Here is a 14393-nt window from a genome sequence, read left to right on the forward strand (position 1 = left end):
TGGGAAAACAAAAAAAAATGCCTGCAGACATTGCCAATGCAAAATCATCTCTTTGTAGTAGGTGGAATGACCTAGTGACAAGCAGGGTTTCTTTATGCCTGCAAACTTGCTGAGCCACAGTGAAGATCTATGGCCTGAGAAAACTAGGCACAGCAGGTGTGCAGCTTGAGAAAGGGTTGTGTCTCTGGCCCAAAGGAACCTTGGCATCACGGATATATCTTTTCTTCTTTGAGTCCTCTCCCTAGCACAGTTCCTCAAACCTAAAAAATGGCTGATACATGTTTGTTGAATAAATGGGATGTGTGCTTAGAGACCCAGAGTCGGCCTCTTGCGCTTGGAGAAGAAATCACAGGGACCCACAGCTGTTTACTTGTAGCTGGGCCCACTTACAGGCTTATTGTGTTCTATTTGAGAGTCTCTTGAATATTGCAAAAGTAACCTAGGATACCAGGATGGTCACGTGCAGCAAACATATGGGGCAAAGAATAGAGCAGCAAATGTCACAGGCCTGCCTTGCAGGTTTACTGCCAGGGAGGGTAGCGTTTGGAAGAGTGTATTGAAGAAGTTGGGTCAGAGCCTCCCTTATATTGTAGGTTGTGTAGTCTCCATTTTTCCTAATTATTACTTTAACAATATCATTGACCTTGAATTTTGCATCTTGCCTCTTTTTTAAAAAATATATTTTTATTTGTTCTAGTTATTCATGACAATAGAATGTATTTTGACATATCATACATACATGGAACATACTTTCCCATTTTTGTGGTTGTCATGATGTGGAGTTTCACTGGTGATATATTCATATATGAAAATAGGAAAGTAAGGTCTGATTCATTCTACTGTCTTTCCTATTCCCATTTCCCCTCCCCTCCCTTCATTCCCCCTTGGCATATTGCCCCTTGACCTTGAAGTTCACATCTTGCTTTAAGTGGAGGCTCCATGTGTCTTTCTCTCATGACAGTAGAATGCATTTGACACACCATACATAAATGGAATAGAACTTCTCATTCTTCTGATTCTAGAATCACACCAGTTGATAATCATATATGCACATAGGGTAATAATGTCAGTTCATTCTAATATCATTCTCATCCCCCTACCCCCCTCCCCTCTCTTCATTCCCTCTTCCTAATCTAAAGTACCTCTATTTTTTCCTAGACTCCTCCATATTGTGAATTATCATCCTCATATTGGAGAATGAAACATTTGGCCTTTGGTTTTCTGGGGTTGACTTATTTCTCTTAGCATGATATTGTAAAAATTTAAGTTAGATTTTGTATTTCTTTGCTCAGAATCTTCCAAAAGCTCCTTACCACATAGTAAAAAATCTTTTTTTTTTTTGGGGGGGGGGTTCTACCACAATTGCCAAACCCTTGTCTTCTGCTATTCTATGTGTCACTCACTCACTGTCCCACCTCCTAGATGCTGTATATTTTTCTTTTTTGTGGTACTTGAGATTGAACTCGGGCCTTGTGCATGCTGGGTAAGCTCTCTGCGACGGAACTACATCCCTATCCCTTCTCAAATTCTTCTTTTGAGGCAAGATAGTGCTAAGTTTATCAAGATGGTCTCGAAGTTCTCCTGCCTCATCCTCACCAATCACTGAGATTACAGGCTGTGCCACTGTGTCCAGTATTGCTGTTCTTTTATTTAAAGTGTGACCTTCAAGCCCACAAAACCTGGCTTGCCTCTGTACCAGTTCACAGAATTAGTATGAGAATTAACGAGATAATACATATATAGACCTTAGAAAAGTGCCTGGCACTATATTATATTGTACATGCCTTTCCTTTTCCATTGTAATTAGATCAGTGTCTGAAGCAAAGTAGAAGGCAAAAGAAACATCTTTACTAACAAAAAAATGAATAGTATGGCCAGAACGTGGTGGAACATGCCTGTTAGTTCTAGGTACTTGGGACATTAAGGCAGGAAGATCACAAGTTCAAGAACAGTCTCAGCCACTCAGTGAGACCCTGTCTCAAAATGAAAACAAATATGTAACAGTTCAGCCCATCAAGTATGTACAACTATAATGCAATGATAAGAATGTGGGGAAAAAAAGTACAGGGGAAGAGCAGCCCTGTACCAAAAGGAAAAAATGTAGAATGAATGAATACATCTCAGTTTGTCGCCACACGTGGTACAGAGTTTGGCGAAGCTCCTTTGTCCCATGCTTCCACCTTGGTCTTCCCCAGCTCCTTCCTCAGTGGGGTGATTCCTCCCATCTTGGCTGTCTCTAGCTCATCTCTTCTTTTCCTCCTTCCTGAGATCTGAAACAGAATTGAAATATTTCCTAAACTACAGAAAATCTTCTTTTGGCAATTAGTTTAGGAAATATCTCAATGTTCAACATCTCTAGCAATTAGAAAAATGCAAATAAAAACTACATTGAGATTCTATCTCACTCCAGTCAGAATGGGAATTACAAAGAATACAAGAAATAACAAATGTTGGTGAGGATGTGGGGGAAAGTGTACAGTCATACATTGCTAGTGGGAATGCAAATTGGTGCAACCACTGTGGGAAGAACTGTGGAGATTTCTCAGAAAGCTTGGAAAGGAACCACCATTTGATCCAGTCATAACACTCCTTGGTCTATACCCAAAGGACTTAAAATCAGCACACTATAATAATGTAGCCACATCAATGTTTATAGCAGCTCGATTCACAGTAGCTAAACCATGGAACCAACGCAGGTGCCATTCAACAGATAAATGGATAACGAAAATGTTTTATATACAAACAATGAAATATTACTCAACCTTAAAGAAGAATGAAATTATGGTATTTTCTGGTAAATGGATGGAGGTGGAGACTACTATGGTAAGCGAAATAAGCCAATCCCAAAGAACCAAAGGCCAAATGTTTTCTCTGATATACGAATGCTAATTCACAATAAGGGTGGGGATAGTGGTATTTTGGAATGAAGGGAAGGGAGGGGGCTTGGAGATAGGAATGATAGTAGAATAAATCAGATATTATTACCCTATATGTATATATGATTACATAACCTGTGTAACTCCATATCATGTACAATCAGAAGAATGAGAAGTTATACTCCATTTATGTATAATGTGTCAAAATGCATTCTACTGGCATGTATAACTAATTAGAACAAATTTAAAAAATTAAAAACATAAGGGCTCAGAATGTGACTCAGTGGTTAAACCTACCTGGGTTCAATCCCTGGTACTGGAAAAAAAAATTGTCCAAGGTTCATATAGGTAGTGCGAAATAGACCTAGGTTTTATATCCAAGCATTGTGCCCAGAGATAAAATAATGAAATGATAACCTAGGAAATGGAAGCATAATTAATGAGTAATTAATGACTGATGAACATCTTTCCCATAATATCAGCTCATGCATAGTTTCCAGCTGTGAACTATATCCAGAGTTGTCAGTGATTAAAAGAAAGAAAGAAGAAAGAAAGAAAGAAAGAAAGAAAGAAAGAAAGAAAGAAAGAAAGAAAGAAAGAAAACAAAAGAAAGAAAAATTCAAGGAGATACAGTAAGTACTATTGCAAATTCCTCTTTGGCACTTATTGATTAGCTCTGCTATAATCAAAATAATCAGTTGTTCCTTTTAGATATTCTTCATCTTATATCACATCCACTCTTTTCGATTAGGAAGAAATAATAAAGATTCTGGAAAACATGTCCAAGGGGAAGGACAAGGTTCACCTTCAGACTATAACAGTATTCTGTCACCATGTCGTATCGAATGCCGTGACATCTGAATAGGTTCTACTCTTAAAGAAATGCAAAACATGCCGTGGCTTGATGGGAGCTGCATAGAAAGCCAACGACCTGACTTACCGTCAGGGAATGCTTCAAAACAGAGCTCTCGATAACGTGTTCACAATGATGTGCATTGAAGGAAATGTCACTTGAGTTATACACTGAGAGTGCTTTCAAGTGAGAATCAGTTTTGCATGTAACCCTGAGAACAAACTTAATTCATGACCAAACAGCTCAGCTGAGAGCAGATGAGGTCACGCACGGGCCAGTCAACTTTACTCTGTGGCCTGACACCACACCCCTGACCCGGCCAAGCAGGAAACTGACAGAGATGATCAGTGGAGCTCTGCCACACGACTGGAAATGCCGCTTGCATACCAGCCTTAATGATGAACAGAGTTCCTTTATGTGTGGAAGAAATTTTATATTGTACTAGAAAGCTTAGAAATCAACAGTCGTGGGGTGTGTAAAAGGAAAAAAGACTTTTCAACATGACCTCAAGTCAGTTCCTTGACTTATTTATATCATGGTCAGACAAGTAGGTTTAATGGGTTGTAACTATAGGCATGATGAATTTCAAGAAAATGTCATGGGATGATTCTTTTTCAATTTTCGTCCTGCCTGCCTTCCTTTTGGTACTGGAATTGAACCCAGGACTGCTGCATGCTGAGCATGTGCTCTACCACTGAGCTATGCTCCTAGCCTCATGGATGGGATTTTAAATTTGAAGTTACTATACCATCTCAGATTACATGACTATTAATATTAAAACACTAAGGTCAGAATTTTTTGAAAATCAGCCTCTCCTAGCTGGTCCTAGTAGTGTATGCTTGTATGCCTGTATGCCTCAGGAGGCTGAGGCAGGAGGAGCACAGGTTTGAGGCCAGCCTCAGCAACTTAGTGATACCTTGTCTCAAAGTAAAAAATAAAAAGAATTAGAAATGTAGCTCAGTGCTATGGGATCCCTGGGCTGAATCTCTAGCAGCAGCAGCAGCAACAACAACAACAACAAAAACCAAAAAACAAACAAACAAAAAGGAAAATTAGCCCCTCTCTCATGATAACTCTAATTGGTTAGTCTTTTAGGTGTGTGCCAAAATATGTGTGTGTGTGTGTGTGTGTGTGTGTGTGTGTGTGTGTGTGTGTGTGTGTGAATATATGCAAGGGCAGTTCCTTGAATCTCTTATCAACAGTGTCAGTTAATAGGGAATAAGGGAATGTATCAAACAATTTCAGTGTGGTATTGTTATGGGTTGAATTGTGTCCCTCAAAAAGACATATTTAGTCAGGTGCAGTAACACACATCTATAATCCAAGCTATTCAGGAGGCTGAGGCAGGGGGATTGTAAGTTTGAGGATTGTCTAGGTAACATATTGAGATGCTGTTTTTTTTTTTTTTTTTTTTTTTTTTTAAAGAGAGAGTGAGAGAGGGGAGAGAGAGAGAGAGAGAGAGAGAGAGAGAGAGAGAGAGAGAGAAGAGAGAGAGAGAATTTTTAATATTTATTTTTTAGTTCTCGGCGGACACAACATCTTTGTTGGTATGTGGTGCTGAGGATCGAACCCGGGCCGCACGCATGCCAGGCGAGCGCGCTACCGCTGAGCCACATCTCCAGCCCTTGAGATGCTGTTTTAATATAAAAATTAAAAAAGGGCGGAGGATGTAGTTCAGTTGAAGAGTGCTTGCCTAGCATGCACAAAGCCCTGGGTTCCATTCACAGTACCATTAAGAAAAAAAAAAAGTTTAATTCCTAACTTCTGATACCTGTGAAAGTGATCTTATTTGAAAATAGGGCCTTGTAGATACATAATCAAGTTAGGATGAGATCATACCTGGAGTGTGAGTGTGGGGTGCTAAATGCATTATGAGTGGTGCCATATTATGAGGATGAGCAAACACACAGTAGATGCCAGGTGGAAGCAGATACCAAGAGCTGATGACAGCTACCATATGATGACAGGATGGTACAGCTGCAAACCAAGGAACCCTGGAGACTGCTGGCAACCACTAGAAACTAGAAACCACGATTATGGATTTCTAGCTTTTACAACTGAGAGACTAAATTTTTGCTGTTTTTTAAGAACATTTTTATAAGATTTATTTATTTTTAGTTTTTTTTTTGAGAGAGAGAGAAAGAGAGAGAGAGAGAGAGAGAGAGAGAGAGAGAGAGAGAGAGAGAGAGAATTTTAATATTTATTTTTTATTTTTCGGCAAACTCAACATCTTTGTTGGTATGTGGTGCTGAGGATCGAACCCGGGCCGCATGCATGCCAGGCGAGCGCGCTACCACTTGAGCCACATCCCCAGCCCGAATTTTTGCTGTTTTAAGTGACTCAGTTTGTGGTACTGTGTTAAGTGACTCACTTTGTGATACTGTGTGAAGTGACTCAGTTTGTGGTACTGTGTGAAGTGACTCAGTTTGTGGTACTGTGTTAAGTGACTCAGATTGTGGTACTGTGTTAAGTGACTCAGTTTGTGGTTCTGTGTTATGGCAGCCCTGGAGAACAAATACAAGCATGATGTACCAGTGAGATATTGTGAATGAAAATAGGAATATGGAAAGCTCTCGGGATGAATCCTGAGCTGTCAGCTGGTTTTGACGTTTTAAGCACTGTGCGCTTGCTGGGACCACGTGGATCTCTTAAAAGTCCTGTTTCTGTGGCCCTTCTTTTACACGGCCATAGTTCTGACTCTCCTTGAGTGTGTGTAAGGCATCTGCCTAACATGTTCTTACACACCTCGTGAAAGGGGAGGTCGATTACCTGACCCTGGTTTTGCCCGATCTCTCTCCCAGTGTGGACCCGTGTTGTCAATGGTGCTGTTGGATGGGTGGTAGGCCAATGCAGAAAGGAGCATAAGGACATAAGGACAAGGGCATAAGGACATCCTTGAAGGGACTGAGTCTCCAGCCTTGCCTCTCTGAGTCAGCATGTGGCCTTTCTTGGGAAGGGCCAAGGTCATCTCTGAAGGAAGGTCCAGTCAGTCTGCTGATTCCTGTGTCTGGGCAGGAGGTTCTGCCTTGATGGCAGGTTGACTGGTACATCTCTGTGTCTGGTACAGGTGAGGGTCCTCCTGTGTGACTTGGACCCCTCCTATGCTGGAAGGAAGTTGGGGGATTGTTGGTTCTGGGAGTTGTGGGAAAGTCATGAGGGAGTATTCTAGGTGAAGAATATGGTCAGTTGGTTGATAGACTGGTTATGTGGCCCATTGAGCTATAAATACAGAAATTTTCTTTTCCAGATCTTTTTAATATGCACCATCTCGTCACTTGGGAACATGGACGCTGAGCAGCCCCTTCAGCAGCTAGCCTATACTTTGGGAGGTCAGATTACCAATTAGGTGAATAAATGTGTAGAGTTAGAAGATTTCTTTGTAAAATGGGTGGTGTTATGGTTTGGATTTAAAAAAAAAAAAACACTTTGTTTTTGTTTTTCTGTACTAGGGATTGAACCCAGGGCTTCATGCACAAGAGGCAAACCTTCTTCCACTGTGCTACACCCCCAACTTATTTTACTTTGGTACAGGGTCTTGCTAAGTTTCTGAGACTGGCCTTGAACTTGGGATCCTCCTGCATCCATCTCTTAAAAGCCCTCCTGAAGCCCACCCATATGCTAAAGATAGGTTGCCAGTCCAAGGTGCTACTAGGAGCTAAAACCCTTAAGAAGGGAGGCCTAGGGGAAGGAAGGAGGTTCACTGGGATCATGTCCCTGAGGGGGATATTGGGACCTGGCCTCTTCCTCTCTCTCCCTTTGCTTTTTGGCCGCCATGAGCTGATCAGTTTTTCTTTACCATGTGTTACCTGTCATGATGTCCTGCCCCATCACAGGACCAAACAATGGGGGTCAAACAACCATGGACTAAAATCGGAAACCGTGAGCTAAAAGAAATCTTTCCTCCTTATAAGTTGATTCTCAAGTGTTTTGTCACAGTGACAGAAAGTTGACTAATGAAAAATGTATCAAGGATAGATGTAGAGAGGAAAAAGAATATAAAGGAAGAAATTCCCACTACAGAATGTTTTATGAGTGGAAGAGAGGAGGAAGTCATGCATTCATTTATTCAAAAGATGAGCCTTGAAGAATGTCTTAGTACATTTCCTGTTACTCTAACAAAACACTGGGACCGAGTAATTCATAAAGAAGTTTATTTGGCTCATGATTTTGGAGGCTGGGAGTCCAAAAGCACGAGACTGGCTTCTGCTGGGCATCTGCAGGGGCCTTCATAATAGCATGGCCAAGGTGGTCACAAGACACAGCAAGCATGAAAGCTCAAGTCTTTGTTCTCCTCCTTTTTCTCCTCTTCTTCCTCCTCCTCCTCCTTTTCTTCTTCCTTCTTCCAGGTACTAGAAACCAAACCCAGGGGTGCTTTACCATTAACCCACATCCCTAGTCCTTTTTTTAAAATTTTTTGTTTTGAGGCAGGGTCTCATTAAGTTGCTTAGGGTCTCACTAAGTTTCCTGGACTCTGGCCACCAACTTGTGATCCTCCTGCCTCAGCTTCCCAAGTTGCTGCGATTACAGGCCTTTCCCACTATGCTCAGCTTTTTCCTCTTAGCATAAAGCCCCTAAATGCCATCATGGGGACCCCATCCTTATGACTTCACCCAATGACCTCCCAAAGGCTCCATATCTAAACTAAATATCATTAACATATGAATTTGGAGACTGAGCCTCTGAAACATGACTTTTGGGAGACACAGTCAAACAGGAGCAAAGAGTGAGAACTATTCAGGTTAAGAGGAAGAGGAAAAGAATTCTAAGCAGAGAGCTCTGTGGCAAGGCACCTCCTGGATTCACATCTGAGTCTTTCTTCACAGTTGCTGAACACAGCAACAGAAATCTCTAGAAACCAGGTGCTGTGGCGCACACCTGTAATTCCAACAACTTGGCGGAGGCAGGAGGATCACAAGTTCAAGGCCAGCCTCAGCAACATAGTAAGACCCTGTCTCAAAATGAAAATAATAATAATAATAAAAAGAGCTGGGCTGTGCCTTAGTGGCTAAGCACACCTGGGTTCAATCCCTGGTACCAAAAAAGAGAAAAGAAAAATCTCCTTAGAAGATTCCCGGGCATATTACTTGATGGAGCAACTGGAAAAAAAAAAATGGGGCCCAGAGCAGGAAGGCACACGTGGAGTAAGGTGAGGCTGGTCCAGGAAAGGCGCCAATGATAGAGGGCTGTGTGTATTGCTTTAAGGGCATGAAGATTCCCTCCAAGGGCGTAAGGACATCTTTGAAAGGTTGAAGCAGAAGTGTCATAGGAGCACATTTGTGTTTTAGAAAAGTGAAGAGTGAACTGAAGGGAGGCAAGAGTTGGAATGGGGAGACTAATTGGTATTTTGAGATGATTTAACAGAAAAGAGGTAAGTGGACAAACGTGGGAATTGAGGGTTGGTGATGGATTGAATATTGAGGATTAAGAACAAAGAGAGCCCAGGTGTGGTGGTGCACACCTGTAATCCCAACAGCTCAGGAGGCTGAGGCAGGAGGATCGCAGGTTTGAAACCAGCTTCAGCAACTTTGCAAGGCTGTAAGCAACCTAGTGAGACCCTGTCTCAAAATAAAAAATAAAATTATGTATCATTTTAATATACCAATAAAAATATGGAAAGATTAAAAAAATAAAAAATAAAATAAAAGAGTTGGGGATATGACTCAGTGGATAAGTGCCCTTGAGTTCAATCCCTGACACACACAAAGAAAACAACAACAACAACAACAACAACAAAGAAGAGAGAGAGAGAGAGAGAGAGAGAGAGAGAGAGAGAGAGAGAGAGAGAGAGGTCAAGAATGGACATGGTTCTGGCAGAGGTGCTGGCATTTGTGAACTTTACACTTGGTTCCGTTCTCTTTATCTCTAGCTATCTGGTTCATAAAGGGTTGGTGGTAATTATGATTATTAGCAGAGACTTGTTCTTTCTGAACTGAAGCAAATGTGGAAGGAAAGGGTTTGAAGTTGGAAGATCTGGATGACAAGGGGAATTTGATGGCCTTTGAACTTCAATTTCCTCTTTGGAAAAATTGGGCCAACATACACTATGGAGATTGCAAGAAGGGCCATGAGAGTTAGTTGAAATAATGCATCAGTGTATACGAATCTTTAGTCAGTGCCTGATATGGAGTTGGCAGTGAAGCCTGCATCACTCCTTTATTCATTCAGTGTATTGTAAGAGAGCCAAGTTTAATTTGATACTGTGGCCTTTTAGAACATATTTTAAAAATGTTAACATTGTATCACAAGCCAGCACTTATTGAACACCTACAATCTGCAAGGCACCATGGGGAATGAATACATTCAAGACATTGTTTCAGGTGTGTGTGTGTGTGTGTGTGTGTGTGTGTGTGTGTGTGTGTGTGTTAGTTATTAGGGATTAAGCCCAGTGGTGCCCATTTTTATTGTTTATTTTGATGTAGAATTTCATCCTTAGTGATTAGGGCCTCACTAAGTTGCTTACACCTAAACTTGCAATCCACCTGCCTCAGCCTCCTGAGTTGCTGGGATTATAGGCACATGCCCTCAATGCCTGGTGATGTTTCTGTTCTTAAGGGTTTTGAAACCTCTTATGGAAGGAAGTATACATGTAAAGAATGTAAAACCTGTAAAATACTTAAACCTTTCTTGGAGTTCAGGCAAAAATAGAGAAAGCCAGGCAAGTCATAATGACAGTTGCTAGTTGGATTGATCAGATGTATTTACTTACAGGGAGAATATGTCATTTTAATTACTGAGAGCTTAAAGAAGGCTCTTGGGGAGGAGGTCAGATGTTTAAATGGTTGAAGATTTTTTAAAAAAGAATACTTTGTAACACATGAACATTATATGAAATTCAAATTTACCATCCATAAATAAGGTTTTACGGGCACATGGCCACTCTTCATTCTTTCATTATCATCCATACTGCTTTTGAGAGACAGTGGAGTTGATTGCTTATGGCCGAGAACGCCTGGCTCCAAAAGTCTAAAATATTTACCACTTGGAACTTTCCAGAACATTTGCTGAACCCCAGTGCAGAGGATGAAGAGAAACATTCTGGGGCGGGGGGAGGGGGAACAAAAGGCCAAGGTTGAAGGAAGCAGAAAATGAGTGGTCACAGAGGGAGGGGCACAGGGTCCTTGTGGCAGCCATGGAAGGAAGTGTCTCAAAAAACAGTATTGTGGGGCAAAGTGATGCGCTCCTGTAATCCCAGCAGTGTGGGAGGCTGAGGCAAGTTCACGAAGATCACAAGTTCAAAGACAGCTTCAACAAATGAGTCAGGCCCTACTATGCAACTTGGCAAAACTCTGTGCATGTGGTTCAGTGGTTAAGTGCCTCTGGGTTCAATCCCTGGTACCAAAACAAAAACAGAAACAAAACAAAACAAAAAACAAAAACAAAAACCCCACCAAATGCCAACCAAACCCCCACCCAAAACCAAAGTGTCAACAGTGCCAGTTGGTACCAAGACAGTACAGAAGGGCAACTGAGCGGAGGGTCCATGTGTCTGCATTTAGCCTGCACTTGTGAGTGTTGGATCCTCTGGAAGGAATGGAGCAGAAGGAGAGTGGGAAGGGAGGGGGCAGAGGCAGAGCGTAAGAAATTGGACGGAATGAGGAAGGTTCTACTTGAGAAATACCTATGTAGTTTAGGTTTAGTACAGAATAAGAGGAGACCTGTGCATACCTATATGCAGAGGGAAACAGAGCAGTTAGGGAGGTTTTGCAGAGGCTCTGAAAAGAAAACATTATGTGAACAAGTAAGGATGGAGAAACATCAGGTCAATTTGTGTGTGTGTGTGTGTGTGTGTGTGTGTGTGTGTGTGTGTGTGATCTGCGGGTTGAACCCAGGGGCCCTTTAACACTGAGCTACATCCCTGGTCCTTTCTAATTTTTTTTTTTTTTTTTTAGTTGGGGTCTTTTTATGTGTCTTTTCTTTTTGAGAACTGGGGTCAAACCCAGGGCTTTGTGTAAGCAAGGCAAGTGCTTGGCCATTGAGCTACATCCCAGTCCTGGCCCTTTCTATTTTTAAATTCAACTTATTATTATTGCTGTTGTTGTTGCTGCTGTACCAGGGAATGAACCCAGAGTGCTCTACCACTGAGCTACATGCCCAGCACTTTTTATTTTTTATCTTGAGACAGGATCTTGGTAAATTTCGAGTCTGGCCTGAACTTCTTCCTGCCTCAGTCTCCAGAGAGCTGGTGTTGCAAGTATATGCCACCACGTCTGGTTTAACATTTGTTAAGATTTAATATTTTTGTTTGGGCGGGATGTGGTGTCACACACCTGTAATTTCCAGCAACCTGGGAAGCTAAGGCAGGGAGATTCTGAGTTTGGGGCCAGCCTTAGTAACTAAACAAAATCATGTCTTAAAATAAGAATTAAAAAGACTGGGCCCTTTGCCTGGCATGCGTGCAGCCCGGGTTCGATCCTCAGCACCATATACAAACAAAGATGTTGTGTCCGCTGAAAACTAAAAAAAAAAAAATAAATATTAAAAAATTCTCTCTCTCTCTCTCTCTCTCTCTCTCTGTATATATATATATATATATATATATATATATATATATATATATATATATATAAAGAATTAAAAAAAAAAAGACTGGGCCTTTGATTGTGCTGAGGCTGGCTTTGAACTTGTGATCCTCTTGCCTTAGCCTCCTGAGCCGCTGGGATCACAGGTGTGCGCCACCATGCCTGGCCTTCCTTCAAAGTCCTTTAAGCTCATGTGCATGAACTCTGAATCAATGAAGCATGATAGACTTGAGAATCAATAGATGAGAGTTTGAATCAGTCTCAACTTCCCCCCATCTATTTGTTCTTGGTCTTGGGAAGGTGCTGAACATCTTTTCTTGGTTTGCTTATCTGTGGATACTAATACATCAATCAGAGGACAGTGAGAAATAGATGATTCTGTTTGGGAAATGGCAACAGTGTGCGGCCAGCTCATAGTTTATTCTCAGTAAGAAAAGCATTTAGTATTGGAAAGGTTGTGAGCATGTCCACGTGGCCAGCCATGGTACTCAGAATATGAGCCCATGTGTCTGGATGTTGGTGTGAGGATAATTTTTTTTTTTTTAGATGTGATTAACGTTTAAATCAGTAGACTCTAAGTAAAGCAGATTCCCCTTCACAATGTGAGTGGGCCTCATCCCATCAGTTGGAGATCTTAATGAGGAAACACTGTGGTTCCTCCTGGAAGAGGGAATTCTGCCTCCAGATGCCTTTGGACTTGAGCTTCAGCCTGAGCCTTTTCTGGGTCTTGCTGGCCTGCGGGCCTTCCCTCCAGATTTCAGACTGTTCACCTCACCATCACTTGAACCAATTCCTTAACACAAATTGCTCTTTTTCTGTCTCTGTATCTCTCTGTATTTATACATTCTAAATGTTGGTTGAATTTCTTTGGAGAATTCTGACCAATACAAATAACATTTAGGACAATAATGACTTATTCTGAGTCATAGGTGGGCATGGTGACACATGCCCCAGCAACTCGAGAGGCCGAGGCAGGAAGATTCCAAGTCTGAGGCCAGCATTAGTGACTTAGCATGGTCTTAAGCAATTTAGTGAGACCCTGTCTCAAAATAAAAAATAAAAAAAGGGCAGGGATGTGGCTTGGTGGTTGAGCATCTCTGGATTCAATCCCTGGTCAAAAAAAAAAAAAAATCATTTGATCCCCACCCCCCACCCCGCCCCTGCCGCCACGGCAGACTAGCACTGGACCACATTCCCAGCCCATTTTTAAATTTAAGACAAGGTTTCAGTATGTTGCTGAGGCTGCCCTGGAACTTGCAATCCTCCTGCCTCAGACTCCTGAGTAGCTGGGACTACTCAGGTGTGTGCCATCACACCCAGCTATCCCACATTTTCTTTATGCCTTCATCTGTTGAGAGACACCTAGGCTGGTTCTATAACTTGTGCATTGTGAATTGTGCTGCTACAAACATTGATATGCTTGTATTACTATAGTTTGCTGATTTTAGTTATTTTGAATATATGAAAACCAATGGAATAGAAACAGAGACAAACCCACATGGACAGTCACCTGATCCTTGACAAAGGTGCTAAAAGTATACATTGGAGAAAAGAGCTGGTGTTGGGAACAAATGGTGCAGGGAAAACTGGATTTCCATATGTAGAAGAATGACACTAGATCCCTATCTCTTATGCTGCACCAAAAGCAACTCAAAGTGGATCAGAGACCAGAATTATACCAGAAATATTGCAATTGCTAGAAGAAAACATATGGTTAACATTTAACATATTGTGCCGACACTAACTTCCTTAATAAGACTAAAGCTCAAGAAATAAAACTAAGAATCAATAAATGGGATGACTTCAAATTAAAACCCTTCTGCACAGCCAGACATGGTGGCCCAGGGCCATCATTCCAGCAACTTCCAAGGCTGAGGCTGAGGAGTGAAAGTTCAAGGCCAATATGAGCAACTTAGCGAGGCCCTGTCCCAAAATGAAATAGAAAGGGCTTCAGATTTAGCTTCAATCTTTTAAAGATAGCATTAATTTTGATATTTCAAAATGAAGTTAGAATTAAAAAAGAAACCTTAAAGTTATGCTTTTCTCTTTCCTCCAAACTTCAGGGAATATTTATATATCATTTGTAAAGACTTAGTTATAGGGCTGGGGTTGTAGCTCAGTTGTAGAGCACTTTCCTAGCATGTG

The sequence above is a fragment of the Urocitellus parryii genome, unplaced genomic scaffold, assembly GCF_045843805.1.
Source record: "Urocitellus parryii isolate mUroPar1 unplaced genomic scaffold, mUroPar1.hap1 Scaffold_239, whole genome shotgun sequence".
In the NCBI taxonomy this organism is placed as follows: domain Eukaryota; kingdom Metazoa; phylum Chordata; class Mammalia; order Rodentia; family Sciuridae; genus Urocitellus; species Urocitellus parryii.